Source organism: Hemicordylus capensis, chromosome 4 (assembly GCF_027244095.1).
Source record: "Hemicordylus capensis ecotype Gifberg chromosome 4, rHemCap1.1.pri, whole genome shotgun sequence".
NCBI lineage: Eukaryota > Metazoa > Chordata > Lepidosauria > Squamata > Cordylidae > Hemicordylus > Hemicordylus capensis.
Genome location: NC_069660.1, coordinates 180555432 through 180573904, shown reverse-complemented (window position 1 = coordinate 180573904; position 18473 = coordinate 180555432). Strand labels below are relative to the sequence as shown.

The window sequence follows — 18473 nt, the reverse complement described above, 5'->3', positions numbered from 1 at the left end:
TAATGGACACAAGAAACTCATTCACCTGTGTATTACATTCATAGCCAGTGTGCCTCTCCATCCCACCAAGCTCCTTTTAGGTACTGTTGGTGAAGTGAGGCTAAGGAACACACCGGGTGAGTCTGATGTTTGCTATGACTCCCCTATAGTGCTTGACAGATTTTAAAAGGCTTCATCAAGGCACATTTGCTGCAATAAGAGGCTAAACCAGTCACATGATGCCCCAGCAATTGCCCAGCAAAAATGTTTCCCTAGCAATTGCTCTCATTTGAGGGGGTTCATAATCCACCAGCACTTCAACTGAGGTCTCGGGTTGCTGATACATTGTTAATATTGACCCCAGCAACCAGGATTGTGATGTGTCCTCCCTGTAGAGAAAGATGCCACGCCAGTGGAACTGGCAAGCACCTATTGGACAATGTCAATAATATGTAGCATGAGTTCTCACAAGTCTCTTCTTGACACCCTTTTGGATATGTTTCTCCCCTACACCTTTTACCAATATTGTTTCCTATGTTTTCTTTTTTGTGGTTTCCCCTGGAAGTTATGCTTCCCTGTTCCTGTGCCCTAGTGCATAATTTCCACTTTTTATGGGGAAAGCCTATTTTCCCACCTCTGGCTTTAGGACTAGGAGGCTATTCCCACAATCAGGTGAAGTCGGGCTAGGGGATCCGAGCCAAGTGCTCCGCAAACCCATTTTTTAAAATTGTGAGTTGCCACAGCAAGGCTCTGTGCCGCAGCAACTCACGAAAAGATCCCCAACCAGGAAGCTGAAAAGCAGCCTCCTGGTTCAGGGGTCTCTCCAGCATGCCCTGCGTGCTCACGCAGGGCATCCTGGAGCTTCCAGGGGCCGCGCGGCCCCCAAACTCCCCAGCCCCCGCCAGCTCTGTGACAGAGCCAGCAGTCATGTCAGCGGCTGCTGCAGCCACTCGGAGCAGACTGACTAGTCGTCTACAGGGAGAATGGGCTAAGCCTGCTCTCCCCGCTAAACCCCTCATGGCTCTTCTCACTAATCGTGAGAAGAGCCTCTAGGTCTGTCCACTTTGATAACATCGTAGCGGGGATAGCACTTCTGATGCTAGTTGCTAATACAATACAAAGTTAGCCAACACTGCCACCGTGGGAGAGCTCTCCACCCTGATTCTGGCGGCTACATACATATATAGCAGCCAGAGCAGCCTACACATAGCTCTAGTGAGATCCTTGGCAATACCACCCGTCAACCAGCAAAGGTAACTGATCAGTGAAATCGCCAAGGATCTCATCGGGGATATTCGATTGACTGCAAGTTGACTGCTGGAAACTGCACACCATAATACCCATTTGTGCGTATGACTCCTGATCCAATGCCATGCATCTATGCCTCTAGCTGGATTGGAGTACCCAACTATATTCATTGTATATTTGCTGATTAAAATAACTGCATTTCTTAGTAGACATGGAGCATCCACTTTATACTGAAATCCTCCTCCTCCTCCTCCTTCTATTTATATACTGCATTTCAACAAAAGTTCCCAAAGTTATTTATATTGATATAAATAAATAAATAAAGTGGCTCCCTGCCCCCAAAGGGCTCACAGTCTTAAAAACAAACGAACCACCAACCGCCACTGGGGGGATGCTGTGCTGGGCTTGGATAGGGGGTTGCTCTCCCCCACTAAATAAAGCGAATCACCACTTTTAAAAGATGCCTTTTTGCCCAATTAGTAAGGGAGTGCTACTAATATAATAAACATTACTTTTCAAGGGAGGCATAGAAATGTAGCTCCCAACTACTACTGCATTTCAGTGCACACTGCTAAGGCCATTAGATGCAATTGAAATCATGACAACCAGCATCTGAATTAGCCAAATAGGCATTATTGGATGGCACGCTCCAGTGTTAGTTCAGTTCACAAGCAGTTGGTACACATATTGAACAGGAGAAATTATAATGGCATCTATTAAATACAGCTAATATAGCAACCCATACTTTCCCAGATTGTTTGAGGGAAATTAAATAACTCTATTTATTTCAAAATATGTTGTATGTGAGCATTAATTCAAGTTGTGATATATGCACATCAATGCATCTTGATTTTACTGGATCATCCTCTGAGTGACAATGTGCCAGAATATGTCAGCCTGATAACAAGATCAGGGTGTCATGATCAGGAGAGAGCTGATCATGGGCTAGAGGCAAGTGGTATCGCCTAAGGCAGGAAAAGGTCTGGTTCCTGAAGCAGCAGCTAGTGTGCAGATGGGCCAAAGGCAAGCAGTGTAGTCTAGGTAGTCAAACAGAGAAGGGCAGCAAAGATGGTAAGGGGTTAGAAACCAAGTCCTGTGAGGAATGGTTGAAAGAGATGGATATAGCACAGAGAAGTAGGCTAAGGGGGTAGTGGGTATGGCAGCTGTCTTCAGCCATCTTCTATGTGAAGGGCTATCACATAGAAGAAGGAGCAGTCTTGTTCTCTGCTGCTTCTGATGGCAGAACTAGAATAAATGAAATGACAAGGAAGCAGATTTCAGCTAGACGTTCAGAAGAATTTCTTAACTATAAGAGCTGTTAGACAGTGGAACACTCAAATCAAATCAAATTATTGTTATTACGGTCTTAGACCAGCATAAAGTAGGTTAAAATGGCATAAGGGCATAAAATGTCAGTCACAATAGCATACAAGGCATACAAAGCATGACAGTGACATAAAAAGGACATAAAACTCCCTGGTTCCTGAGATCCCGAGTCCCGAGGGCCTAAAATCTCTGAAACTCAAAATCCTGAAATCTTAGAGTCCCAAAGCCTAAAAATTCTAAAAAGTTACAATACTATAAAACTATAAAACCTTTCAATGCTTTAAAATGCAGGTCATGAAATGCTATTTTAAAATGCTGAAGAGTGTACTACAGCTGAGCTGTATGGTTAAGTTCTATGTCCAGCCTGATTAGGTCTCGCTGCCGGTCAGGACCAGATGAAGTTTGCACGCTGCCATGAAGAACTTGGCAACGTTATATGTGATAGCAGGCTTGGAGCCGGCGAGCAGGTGTAGAAGTGGCTTGAGCGTCCTGGAGAGTTGAGTAATAGCAGTAGGGTGGTGCGAATGTCTCTGTAGGATGGGCACTGGAGGAGAATGTGAACTATTTTTTCAACTTGCCCAGAGTCGCAGGGGCACTGGCGAAGAGGCTCTCTAACCCCCGGACCTTGGGGACCTGGCCCATGGCCTCCAAGGTCCGGGGGGACCTCCAATGGATGGAGGGCCCTGGGAGGCCTCCAGCCACCACCCCACGCCTACCCCGCCACTGCTCCTCCATGCCACCATGGGAAATGTTACCTTCCTTTAGCCACCAATGTGCATGCCCAGTGGTCCTTGCAAACTGTAATGCACTCCTATGTGCCTATGCCTCACAGTTTGCAAGGACCGCTGGGTAGGGATGTGCAAACAGGTTCAACAGTTCGGGGTTGAACTGAACCATCCCCTGTTCGATCCAACCCTGGACCAAATCGCCACTGCGCCGGAGGGGGAAGGTCCAAATGGGCCGAAGAGCCGGTGGCAAAAAGGGAGGCCAGCGGGGGGGGGAGGGGGAACCTCTGTGGAAACCCCCCCCCCGCTGCCTCCAACAACTCCCCCAAAGGGGGTAAGTAAAAATAAATAATTTTTAAAAAATGTTCATGCACACACACCTGGACCAAACCAAACTGGGTGGGGGTTTGAGGGGGTGCCGGACCGAACTGGCCCAGTCTGGTTCGGATCCAGTCCAGACTCAAACCGAACCAGGCCAGCTGGTTCCATGCACACCCCTAATATGCAGGCCCAGTGGCCGTTCCAGCAACTGCCAGTGCCAAGGGTTGGGGGAGGCCTGCTCGACTCACCCCCCACTCGCCCATGCAGATCAGCGACTAAAGGAAGATAACTTTTCAAGTGGTGGTGTGGTGTCAGTGTGAGTGTGGGGTGGCTCATGGGGGGGGGGGGTCCAGGCACCACTTTTGGCTAGGTGCTAAAGTGGGGCTCTTTCTGTATCTCTGCCTTCCAGCATGGCTGAGGGGAGGAAACGGCATTGGGCTAGGGTGAAGGCCCTTCTGTGATTTGGAACTTTCAGCTGCATTAGATATGCAGCAGGGGATGCAGTGTATCTTAACTCTGCCTCATGCAATGGCGAGCTCTCTTTCTCTAGTGGTTTTCAAACAGTGGCTGAACAGCCATCAGTCAGGGATGCTGCAGCAGTTTCCTGCTCTGAGCAGGAAGTTGTCCTAGAAGACCTTTAAGGTAGGGATGTGCAAAAAATTTCGGGCACAGAACGATCTGTGCCCGAAACGAACAATTTCGGGTGATTCGGGGCCGAACCGAATCACCCCCGATGTCCCCCGAATTTTTTCGGACACGAGCCGAATCACCCGAATTTCGGGCAAAAAAATTCGGGTGATTCGGTTCATGGTTGATTTTTGGCGATTTTTAAAAGTTTTAGTGACTTTGGGGCAGTTCAGGGGCATATCATGGGATCTGGGCAAAAGGAGTGGGGTGGGGTGGTAGTGCCTAATGGGTGCAGGCTACCACCCCAATTTCAGGGGGATTGGGCAAAGGGCTGATTTTTGGTAAATTTCTGAAAATTTCATGTCTTTGGGGCAGATTGGGGTATATTGGGGCAGAAAGTGGGGCCTGGGGCAGAATAGTGGGGTGGGGTGGTAGTGCCTAATGGGTGCAGGCTACCACCCCAATTTCAGGGGGTTTGGACAAAGGGGTGATTTTTTGAGAATTTTTGAAGTTTTGGTGACTTTGGGGCAGTTTGGGGGCAGAAAGTGGATCTGCCCCAAAAGAGTGGGGTGGGGTGGTAGTGCCTCATGGGTGGAGGCTACCACCCCCATTTCAGGGGGATTGGACAGAGGGCTGATTTTTTGAGAATTTTTGAAGTTTGGGTGTCTTTGGGGCAGATTGGGGGCAGAAAGTGGATCTGCCCCAAAGGAGTGGGGTGGGCTGCTAGATAGTGTCTAATGGGTGGAGGCTACCACCCATCCCCAATTTAAGAGTGATTGGGCAGGGGGTGAATTTTGGTGAATTTATTTTTATGAGGTTTGTCTTCATAAGGTGAAGTGTGCTAAAGTGATTACTTCCTCATATTATTCATAGTAAAGGAAAGTGTGAAAAAGTGAAAGTGGGGTCATGAGAGTTGTTTAATTGAAAAAAATCTCATTTGCTATGATAGAATGAGAATTCACACCTCAGAAGTTTTTTCTGAGGTGTGAATTCTCATTCTATCATAGCAAATGAGATTTTTTTCAATTAAACAACTCTCATGACCCCACTTTCACTTTTTCACACTTTCCTTTACTATGAATAATATGAGGAAGTAATCACTTTAGCACACTTCACCTTATGAAGACAAACCTCATACAAATAAATTCACCATAATTCACCCCTCTGCCCAATCACTCTTAAATTGGGGATGGGTGGTAGCCTCCAGCTATCAGGCACTATCTAGCAGCCCACCCCACTCCTTTGGGGCAGATCCACTTTCTGCCCCCAATCTGCCCCAAAGACACCCAAACTTCAAAAATTCTCAAAAAATCAGCCCTCTGTCCAATCCCCCTGAAATTGGTGTGGTAGCCTCCACCCATTAGGCACTACCACCCCACCCCACTCTTTTGGGGCAGATCCACTTTCTGCCCCCAAACTGCCCCAAAGTCACCAAAATTTCAAAAATTCTCCAAAAATCACCCCTTTGTCCAAACCCCCTGAAATTGGGGTGGTAGCCTGCACCCATTAGGCACTACCACGCCACCCCACTATTCTGCCCCAGCCCCCACTTTCTGCCCCAATATGCCCCAATCTGCCCCAAAGACATGAAATTTTCAGAAATTTACCAAAAATCAGCCCTTTGCCCAATCCCCCTGAAATTGGGGTGGTAGCCTGCACTCATTAGGCGCTAGCACCCCACCCCACTCCTTTTGCCCAAATCCCATGCTATGCCCCCGAACTGCCCCAAAGTCACTAAAACTTTAAAAATTCACAAAAAATCAGGACTTTGCCCAATCCCCCTGAAATTGGGGTGGTAGACTCTACCCATTGGGCACTACCACCCCACCCCAAAATTTTGCCCCTGGGCCCCTTTTTACCCCCCCCGAATCGATTCGGATTCGGATTCGAATTAAATCCGAATCCGAACCGAATCAAGGGTGATTCGGGTGACCCAGATTCGGGCACAAAACAGAACGGGGGTGATTCGGCTCGGGTCCGAGCCGAATCACCCAAAAATCCGAATTGCACACCCCTACTTTAAGGTACCTTCCAACTGTATCTTCTATTATTCTGTGACCTATGTGTGATGGAGGGTGGCAAGCAGGAGCTCATTCTGGCAGAGTATTCTCACTAGGAGTCAAGTTACACAGACCAAATAACTTCCTCCAGGGTGGAGGCTTTATAGAACCGGGTGAAGCTGAATTGGGTCACCTGAATGCATGCTGAATCAGCTGGTATCGTTTGCCACAATGCCAGGGTGGCATCTCTGGGTAACCCAGTTCAGCCTGCAATGCTTTCATTCAAGCTTAGTGGTGCTGGAGGTCACCTGGAGCCTAGACACCAGGTATCCAAGCTGGAGATCCCAGGCAGCTTACACCATAAGAAAGTAAATAAATGTCCTGACAGCAAATCTAACTCTAAAGAACCTGGAATAAAAACTGGCACATACTATATACCAACCTGTTACAAGGTGGATTGCAAAACTGATAAACCCTCTAGAGCAGGCTTCCCCAACCTGCGGCCCTCCAGATGTTGCTGAAGTACAACTCCCAGCATCCCTAGCCACAATTGTGGCTAGGGATGATGGGAGTTGTACTTCAGCAACATCTGGAGGGCCGCAGGTTGGGGAAGCCTGCTCTAGAATCAGGGCTTCCCAGCCATCAGTCCCCAGATGTTGTTGGACTACATCCCAGCCAAAGTGGTCCATTTGCTCTAGATCATATTTTGCATGCCACTGAAAATGCATTGATGCCCAGGCGGTCACACCCTCGCATACTACAGCTTTTAATTAGCAGTGCTCCACACCCACTTGATTACATGCACAGCTATCTCTAAGAATATCGCATTTGCCCTATTCCAACCTCCAAATACTCACATATCTATGGCGAAGGCAGCAATCTTTCTCAGAAATATATGTGTGGACTCAACTATCCAATTGTGAGAAGACTTTCACTCACACAAAAACACTAAACCAATCTAGATATGAGGTAAATCATGACACAAAGTTTCTAGGATGATCTTGAATGCAGGTGTGGTTCACATGGTTTAAGGTTTTCCCAAAGCAGAATATCCTTGCATGTGGAAAATTGCCACATCATAAGGAGGGTTGTAACAAAGAATTGTCTAGCTTTCTATGTGCTAGACAATTTTTCTATATTTTAATGTCTATATTGTTCTATATTTTAATGTATTTCTATATTTTTAATTTGCAGAACTTTTTATATGCAGAGATTTCCACATGGTGGAAGCATTCAAACATATATTCACCCCCCTGTGGTTTGAAACTGTATAGCCTGAAGAACTGTGTACCATATAGAACAAGGACAGATATAACACAAAAAGGGAACCCACATTGCATTCTTCAAGCATATCACAATTTTACAAGGGGGGGGAATGAACAAGCATACGAACAGACTGAATGTTGGATCAAACAGTCTTTCCTATACACACCTGTCCAGTACCTCCATCCATCCCATGCACATTACTGTTGTCTTTTCCAGCTGTCCAGATGGAGGAAGCTAACAAAGTGCCCCATATTAGGTGAAGCAGGTTACCTGTGTCCTTGTCTTTGCCTCATCCTGTATCAGACACCCAACTACAGGGTGCTTTGTTAACTTCCTTTCTAGCCAGAGGAGGCTGATGCAGGGCACTGGAGGCAAGGGAAGAGCAGATGGGGAGAGGCAAGACTTTTGGGTTTGCAAGCATGCTGTTCTATCCATTCCTCCTTACTGCAAAACTGAGAGGTCGTCCACACAATAGAAAATTGTGAACTACCTGGGTTTGGGAGCTGTGTGTGCTCCCAGTTTTTGGTTGTGTGGAAGCAAGGTAGGAGGAAAAGCTGGGTTGTTTTTCCTTCTACCTTGCTTTCACACAATCACTTCTACCCAGGTTTTCCTCCTACCTTGCTTCCACATAACCCCAAGCTCCCAAACCCAGGTAGATCACAGTTTTTGATTGTGTGGATGACCGCTGAGTCTTTTATTTTACAAGGCCATTCGCATGACCCACCAGGCGGGTGGGGGAAAGGCTTCGCAAAACCTGCCTTCTCCTCAGAAGACCATCCTGTGCTTGGTGGGAGCGCATTCCACACTCCCACACAATCCCTGCTGCTCCATGCAGTGTGGAGCAAGGTGAATAACTCTGAAGCTGGGACTCATTATCCCAGCCTCTGGGTATCCCACAGTGCACCGCATGCCGAGTGCAATGCACTGGGAAATTCCCCCAAGGGATGAGCACTCTAGGCACCTGCCTCTGTGTCAGCGTGAGTTACAAGTAGCCAGCACTGACACACTATCCTGGGAGCCAGGTTAAGGGTGTGTTGAACCCTTAACCTCAGCAAAGAGCCAGGCCATGTGGATCCCAGCGATTGTCACGGGCAGTCAAGCCCAGGCTTGGCGGCCTAAGCCTGGGCTTGGCTGCTTGTGAGAACAGCCTCTACAACTATCTTCAAGCACAGTTTATCTGCTTGTGTAAAAGGGAACCTCTCACTTCCCTATCACCTCTCCTTTCCTTTTCTTCATGTTTCATTGATGAGAATGGTTCGCCGCTGCTGCTGTTTTGGTGTTTTGTTTTAAGCATGTGTTGTTAAGTTCAGCCAGTGTTCTATCCTCAACCATTTCTCCTGCTACCCAAGCTGAATTTAAGGCTGTGCTGCCTGGATTTCCAAGTGAAACCTGTTCCAGCTTTTATCCTGAGCCAAATGAACAGCCTGTCCTGAACTTACTATACTTTGAACTATTGCCTTCCAGCCACAACTGGCAAGCGCTAATTTGTTCTCTGTTCATGTACATGAGAAGATAGGCATACTGTAACCTTATCTGCAAATGAAAATGCTTGGTTTTTCATGTTCTACCACAGGGTGTTCCTGGGAGCTACTTAAAATGTTGTTCTGCTTGACATTTTTAAAAATATGGTTTGGATGTAGTTGAATGGTTCCTAAATTATGTTGTAACTTTTCTGCCAATAGAACAAGCATGAACAAGGGCCAGGATCCAAAGATATTAACTGACTCTGGCACAAGCCATTTCTGAGAAACCTGAGACAAGTTGTAAACCACACTATTTACTCGGAGAGCCAATTATTCCCTCTGTTCCCCCAAACCTAAGCATAGTTACAACGGTAGAAGAAACTTTATGGGTGGGGGGTGGAGCAGAATGACAGGAATAGGGCAGGATAAACTAAAAAAGAATGTGCTCTAAAATAACCAAACTATGGCCTCATACCCTTTGACGCCTAGCAAGCACTGAAGCCTGATTTGCGCATTATCCTGAGACTTATAGCTGTGGTCACACGTAACAGGGGACCAAAGTTGGAGGGACCTGCAGTTTTCTTACCATTACATCCGAACCCAGCCAACTCCGGTCCTTCTGGAAGCGTGACCCAAAGTCATACTGATAAGACTCCAATTTGAACCCTCTATTTGGAGTGAGATTTAGCTGCTCCAAACCAAGGGTCCATGGAGCTTCCTTTTCATCCAAATGAAGCACTGGAGGCTTCATTTGGCAAAACTGGAATTGAGGGAGGAAGCTCCTCCCTCCCTTCCTCCCTGATTGGCTGTGTAGGCTGTCCTTCTGTAAAGAAGGAAGTCCACACAGTCAGCTCCCCCACCTCTTTGCAGTCTCACTGACTGCAGAGAGGATGCTCTCCTGAACATCTGAAGGTGGATGGGAGAGTGGGGGGAGAGGTGTGTGGAACCATAGGTCCATTGGACCCACGGTTCCATGTTACATGTGAATGCAGCCATAGTTGTCCTCTATATACCACATTACAATTATTTAAAACCTCTGCTTGTACAGTGTATTCTGTATTCTGGGGAAATCTTGCCTTTGTGCATACCTTTGGCAGCCCAAGGTATTTCACTGCCTACAGTGGAGCACCAAATCCAGCCCCTCACCCACTTCCCTGGCAGCATGCTTCCACTCACCACCATGCTGCCACCCACCACCACCTAGATGAAAGGAGGGTCATGAGGAGACCCTTGAGTATACCACTTAGCCCTCCCTCTCCTCCTCCTCCTCCTCCTCCTCCTCCTCCTCCTCCTCCTCCTCCTCCTCCTCCTCCTCTTCTTCTTCTTGCAACTCATGGGCCCCAGCATAACCCCCTCTCCTTTTGGAACAAAAGAGAAAGTAGAGGGGAAGTAAGTGGTGAACAGAGTGTTTTGCCAGTACTCTTCTCTCTTACAGATAGTGACACAGAAGATTTTGTGCTGTGCTGACTCTCCTGTAGAATGCACTGATCAGTTATGTGACTTTCAGTTGATGGGGTGGCAGAGAGGCCTTAGATTGTAGTTCTGTATTTGAAGGAGAAGTCTTTCACTGGCAGTTGGATGGGCAAAATCCTACTCTCTCTTTCAGTCACTGCTGAGACATGGTATCACCTCAAATTATCCACCACCTGAAGCAACCACCTCATCGTGCCTCATTGAGAGGCTGGCCCTGTCTGCAGATTTCAGATGGAGGAGGACTCCCTCCAATTTGTCAGAAGGGGTATCCTTAACTGATTGAGCCTAACTTGCTCTCTGGTATGCTACTAGCATATGATCCAGTGTGAGACACTAAAGCAATACTGATATATGACAATGAAGCCACACCTGAGTACACTGAATACATACAAGGTTGCCAACAGTCTGAAGTCAATTTGGACTTCTCAACAGCCTCAAGCTCCGATGATGAAAAAAGCCGTGAATCAGATATGTAGCGCCATAAAGTTCTTCTATCCCAATATCCAGCTCTACAAGGCCCAGGAAGGTAGACTTGTTTCTTGCTGGAAGGAGACGGGAATGGCTAAACTGTCATTTCGGGGGGGGGGGTGTCTTTAATCCTAGCTGGAATAATTTGCTTCTGAAAGTCTTCCCCTCCCTTCATCAATTTCACCCAGGAGTCTTTAAACAACAGGGCAGTGCTGGGAAGCAGAGGTACACTCACTGCACTTTCTTTAAGGTGGAAAAAAAAGTGGAGATAGGCACGCAGTGAATTGAGGGGGGGGGGCAACAGAAGGTCCTGTAGTTTCAGAGTGGTAGCTCAATGTAGATTGTTGCTACTACTTTAAAGTTAAAATTAGGGATGTACTGAAAAGTGATTCGGCTGTGTGAATTGTGGGCACCTCCTTTTAAATTTGAGGGCTTTCAAAGCCCTTTTAAAGTGGAGGAGAGCAGGTCCAATCTGCTCCTCCTCTGCTCACTGCCATTGCCACCATCCCAGCGCTCTCCCCAGCTAGGCCCGCATGCCAGCAGGTGTCTCTCAGCTGTCCCTGTGCAGTGCTGGCATGAACATGGCCTCTGCACATGCCATGAAAGTGGAAGAAGAGCCATGGCCAGAAGAGCTCATATCAGCTCCTACAGGCCTAAACAACTGCTGTAGCCAGAGAACAGGCCCTGGAAAGGTGGAGGGAGGGCTGCTGCTCAAGGCCTGGGTGTCCTGAGTGAAGGAAGGAGGAAAAGAAGAAGACAGAAGGGCTCCTATTGGTTTCCATCCCTTAAACGAGTTGGGGTTTCAAGAACTGGGGGGCAGATTTTGTTCTCTAGGGGGCTCATAAAGCAGAGTATATGTGGTAAAAAGGCGCAATTCAGAAGGCCTACCAGTATTTTGCTGATAACATCATCCTTCAGGAATATACATCAAGCCGGAGAACTGTGAGGTTTATGGGAAATCTCCTGGAATAGAATCTGAGGTTTTGGACATAAAACTTTTGTTATTTTTGTATGATCTTTGGTGTGTGTGTGTGTGTGTGTGTGTGTGTGTGTGTGTGTGTGTGTGTGTTTTAAAGAAAAAGAAAAAATGTACAAATTTAAAGTGAACACAAATTACCTGCCTCTCGTTATGTCCTTATTCACTGCGAAATAATCATGCGGAAGGATCACACTTTCACTATTATTGAATCCACTAATTTAATTTAATTGTGTTTTTTCAGGTGAGGGGAGCGTGACTTTATCTTAGTTGGAGGTTTTACCAAGTTTTTGGTGTTCAATATCAGAAAGTTCTACCTGATATGTGGTTTGGGTAAGCTCGTCCCCATAGCGTCAAATCAGATTTTCCTTTTTTTAAATGCCTGGAAAATCAGTAATCCAAAAAGCTTCTATTTTAGATTAGAGTTAAGATGGTTTACATTTTCATTCATTCTCTAAAAAGAAGTGAAATTGCAAGTTAAGATGTTCCTCTTAACTTCAGCACCATCTAAGCTGCAAAATACTTTGTACAGTCTGATATATGATGATGGCTTTAGAAATTAGACTCCATGTACCCACACTTTGCCTTGGTCTTTCAGCTGGACATTGGGCTGGGGAGGGATGCATTCAGGCAGACATTTTCCCTAATCACTTCCTAGAGATGCCCCTGAGGAATTTCTGCATGATGCATCTCTGATCAAGGCAAAGTGTGGGTGCCTGGAACCTCATTTCTAAACCCATCATCATATACCAGACTCTTCAAAGTCTTTACAGCTTATATGACATGGACATTAAGATGGGCACCTTAACTTGCAATTTCCATTCTTTTTAGAGCACGAGTGAAAATGTAAAGCATCTTAACTCTCATCTTAAATGGAAGGTTTTTGGATTACTGAAAAATAAAAAAACATGGATGACACAGTAGGAGCATGAACAGACACCACCACTGTAAGGAATGTTTCAAAAGCATGAACAGTTAAACACACAGGGAAATTGTATTGCCCATCATCAACGACATCACAGCTGCTGTTCAAAAGGACCAGACCAAATGTGTCAGATGACACATGAATTCCACTTTAGAATTACTAAAGGAATTTGGGACACACATTTTAAATACACACACACACACACACACACACAACCCACTCTGTAGCTATTTTATGTTGTTGGTATCTCCTTTTGGAGCAAGTCATCTCAGAAATTTCAATAAGATGCCCTTGATGGAGAGATATTTGCTTGAAATGTTGGGATTTATACAACTGGTAACAATAAATTTGCCTCTTGCACCTGTGTCACTTTCAAGACAAGCAGATTTATTGTGGCATGAGACATTGTAGCTTAGAGTCCACTTCATCAGACGCCTGAAACATTATCCTCATTTGGCAGATATAGGTATATGTCTAACTCATGGGTATAAAGAAAGAAACATTGTAAGCTATGGGGCCAAAAGGCCATGACATGCAAGAGGTGCAGTCTGTAATTCTTGCAGTGTCATGACCTGTTGAGCCCAAAGTTTACCATTTTTTTCTCCACAGCCACCTGGTGAAGAAGGCTGTGAAGTAGCCCACAAAAGCTTATGCCGCAGTAAGTATTTGTCTTCAGGGTGCCACGGGCTTCCTTTTTGCTCTTGCTGTAACAGATCGATATGGCTTACCCTCTGTCACTTTTAAAAGGGGTTATATTTTCCATCAAGAAAAGGCTGGAGAGCCTGCAACCTTGGCTGAGTCCACTCTGTACTATCTGACATAGCCCAAGTGATAGCCAGTGGTAACCACTTTGAACAATGGAAGCTTTGTCAGAGTTGTGATGCATCACCTGAGCACTTCTGTTGCCTGCACTTTAGTTTGCTCATGGGAGTCAAAAACTCTGCCATAGCCCTGGGAAGGAAGGGGTTACAGAAGTACATATAAAGCTGCTTTCTACCAACTCAGGCCATTGGTCGATCTAGCTCAGTAGTATCTACAGTGACCAGAGTTCCAGACAGGGGTATTTACCAGCCTTACCTGGAAACATCAGGGATTGAACCTGGTATCCTTTCTATGTGCTCTACCATTGAGCCATAGCCCCATCCCCTAAAGTCTTAGGGGCTTTTGCTATGGCTTGCATGAGAAAATGGATGAGGTGCAAAATAGAGAGCCCTTGATATTGAAGACTATGCTGGGACCAGACTGAGGCCCCAGACCAGCACCATTTGCTTATTAAGCCCTTCTCAGTACCATCAAACACTTCCTGAACATCATCCCTCACCACAGATGGGAAGGGGGAGGTGCAGCAACAGCCCCTGCAGTTGGCAGACAGTAGAAAGCCTCTGGACTGGCCAAGCCTAGTGGAAAGCGCAAGGCGCTTGGCTTCCTGCCCTCCTGGCAGGGGCGTAGCAAGGTTGGAGTGGGCCCAGAGACAAGATTTCAAAATGCCTCCCCCCCCCCGAAACTCAGCTCATGAAGTAAAGAAAGAGGCTGAATAGTGGTAACAAAAAGCATAGTAAAATTTACACACACACACACACACACACACACACACACACACACTAACCTATATGCCACAATAGAACATCATCCTAAATTATTTTTAAAAAGGTTTTATAAATTGTGGATGATGCAAGTCATTTAATGGTACTAGAGAAAGACATGCTGTTCTGGTAGCTCCAGGTCTTAACACTCACATCAATTTCGGAAGAGGAATACAACTGAAGGAAGCCCGGGCGGGTGCGTGGCTGGGGAAGTCAGTCATGTGACTTGCCTCTGGGGGGCCCTCCAAGGCAGTGGGCCCCAGACAACTGTCTCCCCTTGCCCTATTATGGTTACGTCCCTGCCTCCTGGCCTAGTTAACAGAGCAGCTTTCTTGCGTTCCAGTGTCAGCAAGAGGTCTCAGGGACCCAAGCAGGAGAATCTCACCCTCAGCCCCCAAGTCTGGATGCCTATAAATTTAGCCTTATGCTGGTCAATGACCGAAATAAAGAATCTATCTATCTATCTATCTATCTATCTATCTATCTATCTATCTATCTATCTATCTATCTATCTATCTAGCCTGGCTCTGACATGAGGTACATCCATGACGGTCCCTGATGCCTTTGCTTTGACCTTTCTTCCCTTGCTCCTATGACCAGCAAATCTCTCCCCTATGCATACAACAGTGCTGTGGGCATTCAAAAGATACAAAGACACTGAGGGCATTTGTTCTGTCCCTCCATGCCTCATACATAACTATTTTTCAAGCAATTAATGAGTGCTTCCTCCTCTCCAAAGCAGGGCATTTGTTTCTAGGAGTATAAAACAGAATATAATAGATATGAATGCACTCATTTATTACTGTTTTAGGATCTATTAATCTTTGCTAAACATTTGTAAAGCATCCTGCATTTATTAAGATCTTCGGTTTGATTAAGCTGCCCGTGATATATGATCTATGACTCTGTGAGTTAAAGAACCACAGGTGAGCCATGACACTTGCACTCCATGTGTTAAGTTTACAACCTTTTTAATTATAAGCTGGCTCTAAAATACTTACGCAGTACTCTTAAATATAGCCGACCCTTTTTGTTTAATTTCATTTCCCTGTTAGTGGTTGGAGGCTATCCAGCAAAGCACTTCAGTAAATCCAATGAAGTACAAAGGATAATTAATATAAAACCCCGTAATGACAATAAACTAGTTTTTATAAAGAGCCATGTAAAGGCATGATGATCATTTGGCTGTTGGCATCAATATTTCCAGCAAATTAAATACAAGCAATTGAACAGAATGCCTGAGAAAGTGCAGTGTTAATTTTGTGTGTGTGTGCATGCACATGTGTTTGTTTGTGTGTGTGTGTGTTTATATAAAATAGGAATAGGAAAAGATGTCAGTACATCAGTACAAAACCCATGCTTCTTCATACAAAAGGGAAAGAGTGGCCTCAGTCGATGCGAAAACATGCAGAACAGCCAGGCCTATGCACAACAAATGTGGCCCCTTTTTAAAAGTCTGAAATCCATTTTTGATCAGTTGTATGGTGGAATCATGTCTGATCATGGTGGATTTTTTTTTTGAGGGGGGAATCAACCCTCCCACTTTTGCTCCAAATCAGGTGATTTGCAAAAATTCAGCTTTATTTAGAGCGAGAAAAATGCACATCCACAGCTGTTGGATCAGGATGGGATATTGCAAGTGCAGGAGCGGATTTTTGGCACTTGATTTGTCATCCATCTATAGATAAGTATGTGGAAGCCTTCTTCTGTATGTGCATAGCCCCTAGCTGCATCCAAGCTTTATCTCCCATTATAGGAATCCCCAAAACATTAGATCTAGTGCATCTATTTGTTTTGGGAGATTCCTATAATGGGAGATAAAGCTTGGATGCTGCTAGGGGCTATGCACATACAGAAGAAGGCTTCCGACATACGTTATCTATAGATGGATGACAAATCAAGTGCCAAAAATCCGCTCCTGGCACTTGCAATATCCCATCCTGAATCCATGACAGGCTGGTGTGAATGTTTCATGAATCCTAACCCTCCCTCTGAATTCCCCTTCATTTTGGCAATTGCCGGAGCTGTGACTTAGGGCATAAGCCTGTTTGGACTCAGGACAGGAAGCACCATCCTCCCACTGATTTGGCTTTGTGATACCATCATATATCCAAATCTTATTGCTACATGAGATTATCAGGAATCCTATTCCGAGTGAGGTCACTGCTTCTTGCCCTTGCTCTGATTTTGCTCCATGACATCAACATGTTGCATTTGTGACCTCTGATTTACAGGCATTGTCTCAATAAAGAAGCTCATGCTTTTAAATTGCATGAAGCTGCAGATGCTACAAAAAAGATGGCAAACAATGAGAAAGTGGGCGGGGAGTAAGCAAGGAGGTTTTCATGAAATTAATTGCCATCCCTTCACCCTTAAATTTTTACGAGAAAAGATCAGATGAAGCTCTAAGTATCTTCACTTCTTTGTTTTGTTTTGTTTGTTTTTACATAGACCACAATCCAGGGCACAGCTGGATGTGCTTCTGTTTAAATCAGTGGGGCTTATGTGTGCCCAGCTTTGTGGGTAGATTGTGCCCATTGCCTTTTGATATCTATTAATTTAAAGGGTAACTTGTAGTTTACGACGAATTGTATAGTATCCAATACAGATTTCCAAAGCATACTTATTATGTATTTCAACAACCAACAGTGAATAAAATCTGATTTTCCTCAAGTCCAATTGAGGAAGCCATCTTCGATGTACCAAGACTGAAGAGAAAGCTAAAGGTTTAAGGAGCTTTATAACAAGGTGCCAATGATGATTCCATAATCTGTCTCCTGTTGTAAAGCAGAATATTTGTTTGTCTGTTTGTTTATTATTTCAAATGTGTATACTGCCCCAAACTTCCTTCCTTGCATGGTTTACATGTCATTATGACATTATTTGCTTTGTATCTCCTATTGTAAATGGTTAAATTGTTCTCTGCCATCCATTCAACAACTCCATCAGAACAGAAACTGTTCTGCTAAATGCTAATGAGAAACAGAAACAAGAAGTACATGTTGACTGAATTCAGACATAACAGGAAACTGGAGGTGCCTTCACCTCTGGTTTCCATAGCCGTACATCCGAATGTGAGTAACCAGAATTTACAGCAGAAAGGGACCCACGGTTTCCCTCCCCAAACTCCACTCTGAACCTTTGGTTCAGAGTGGAGTTTTGCCACCGTAAACTCAATTTCTGCAGCGCAAGTGTTACATCTGAATGCTGGTGCCACAATTTAACCCTCATGGAACTGGAGTTTAGGGAAGAAGCTCCTCCCTCACTCCAGCTGCCCGTGCTGTCCTTTATTAAAGATGGAAGCCCTGGCAGCCAGTTCCCCCTCCTCTCTGCAGTCAACACGACTGCAGAGAGGCAGCTATCCATTCCATCTAAATGTGGATGGGGGAGCTGGGGGAGGGGGCGCATTATGTCAGGAGGTGGCGTTATGTCCAAAGGTAGCAATATGTCTGAAGGCAGCAGCATTATGTCAGCATTATGACCGAAGGTGGCAGTTGTGTTGGTTAGCAGGAGACCAGGCAAGGATCAATCAAGCCTCTTAAACACAACAGTACTTTATTGCTATAACATGTCTGGAATAAAACTTCACCCATGATGCCTCTGCTGTCAAAAAGACAGGAGCCCAATAGGCCCAAAATGTGTCACCCTGACCCATAGCACCCCCTGGCATATGTAACCATAAATACATTTTAGTTAATGTGATTCTACCAGTCACAAATTACTTACTTACTTACTTACTTACTTGTTGATAAATAAATAGTTTGGCCACAGTTACCCATGTTCTAGTAACCTTTCACTTAGATTACTGCAATGCATTGAACATGGGGCTACCTTTGAAAACAGTCCAGAAACTGCAGTCTCTGCAAAATAGGGCTGCAAGATTATTAACTGGGACTGGGCACTTGGATCATATCACACCAGTGTTTTGTCAGCTGCACTGGCTCCCACTCTGTTTCTGGGCTCAATTCAAAGTGCTGGTTTTAACCTTTAAAGCCCTAAATGGCTTGGGACTGGGTTACCTGAGAGAGCACCTTGTTCCATAGGTCCCAACATAGACCTTAAAATCTTCGGTGACCCTGCTTCAAGTGCCCCT

At 45.4% G+C, this 18473-nt stretch overlaps 1 long non-coding RNA gene across 1 annotated transcript in view; it reads left to right on the top strand.

The window, feature by feature from the left end:
- The window catches only part of LOC128352910 (uncharacterized), a 34291-nt gene extending 16042 nt beyond the window's left edge, over window positions 1-18249 (top strand). Inside the window, exons 3-5 of the long non-coding RNA XR_008320703.1 lie at window positions 12117-12205; window positions 13407-13455; window positions 17030-18249. This is a non-coding gene — a long non-coding RNA (uncharacterized LOC128352910). The remainder of the gene's footprint in view (window positions 1-12116; window positions 12206-13406; window positions 13456-17029) is intronic.
- The last annotated feature ends 224 nt before the right edge of the window (window positions 18250-18473 follow it).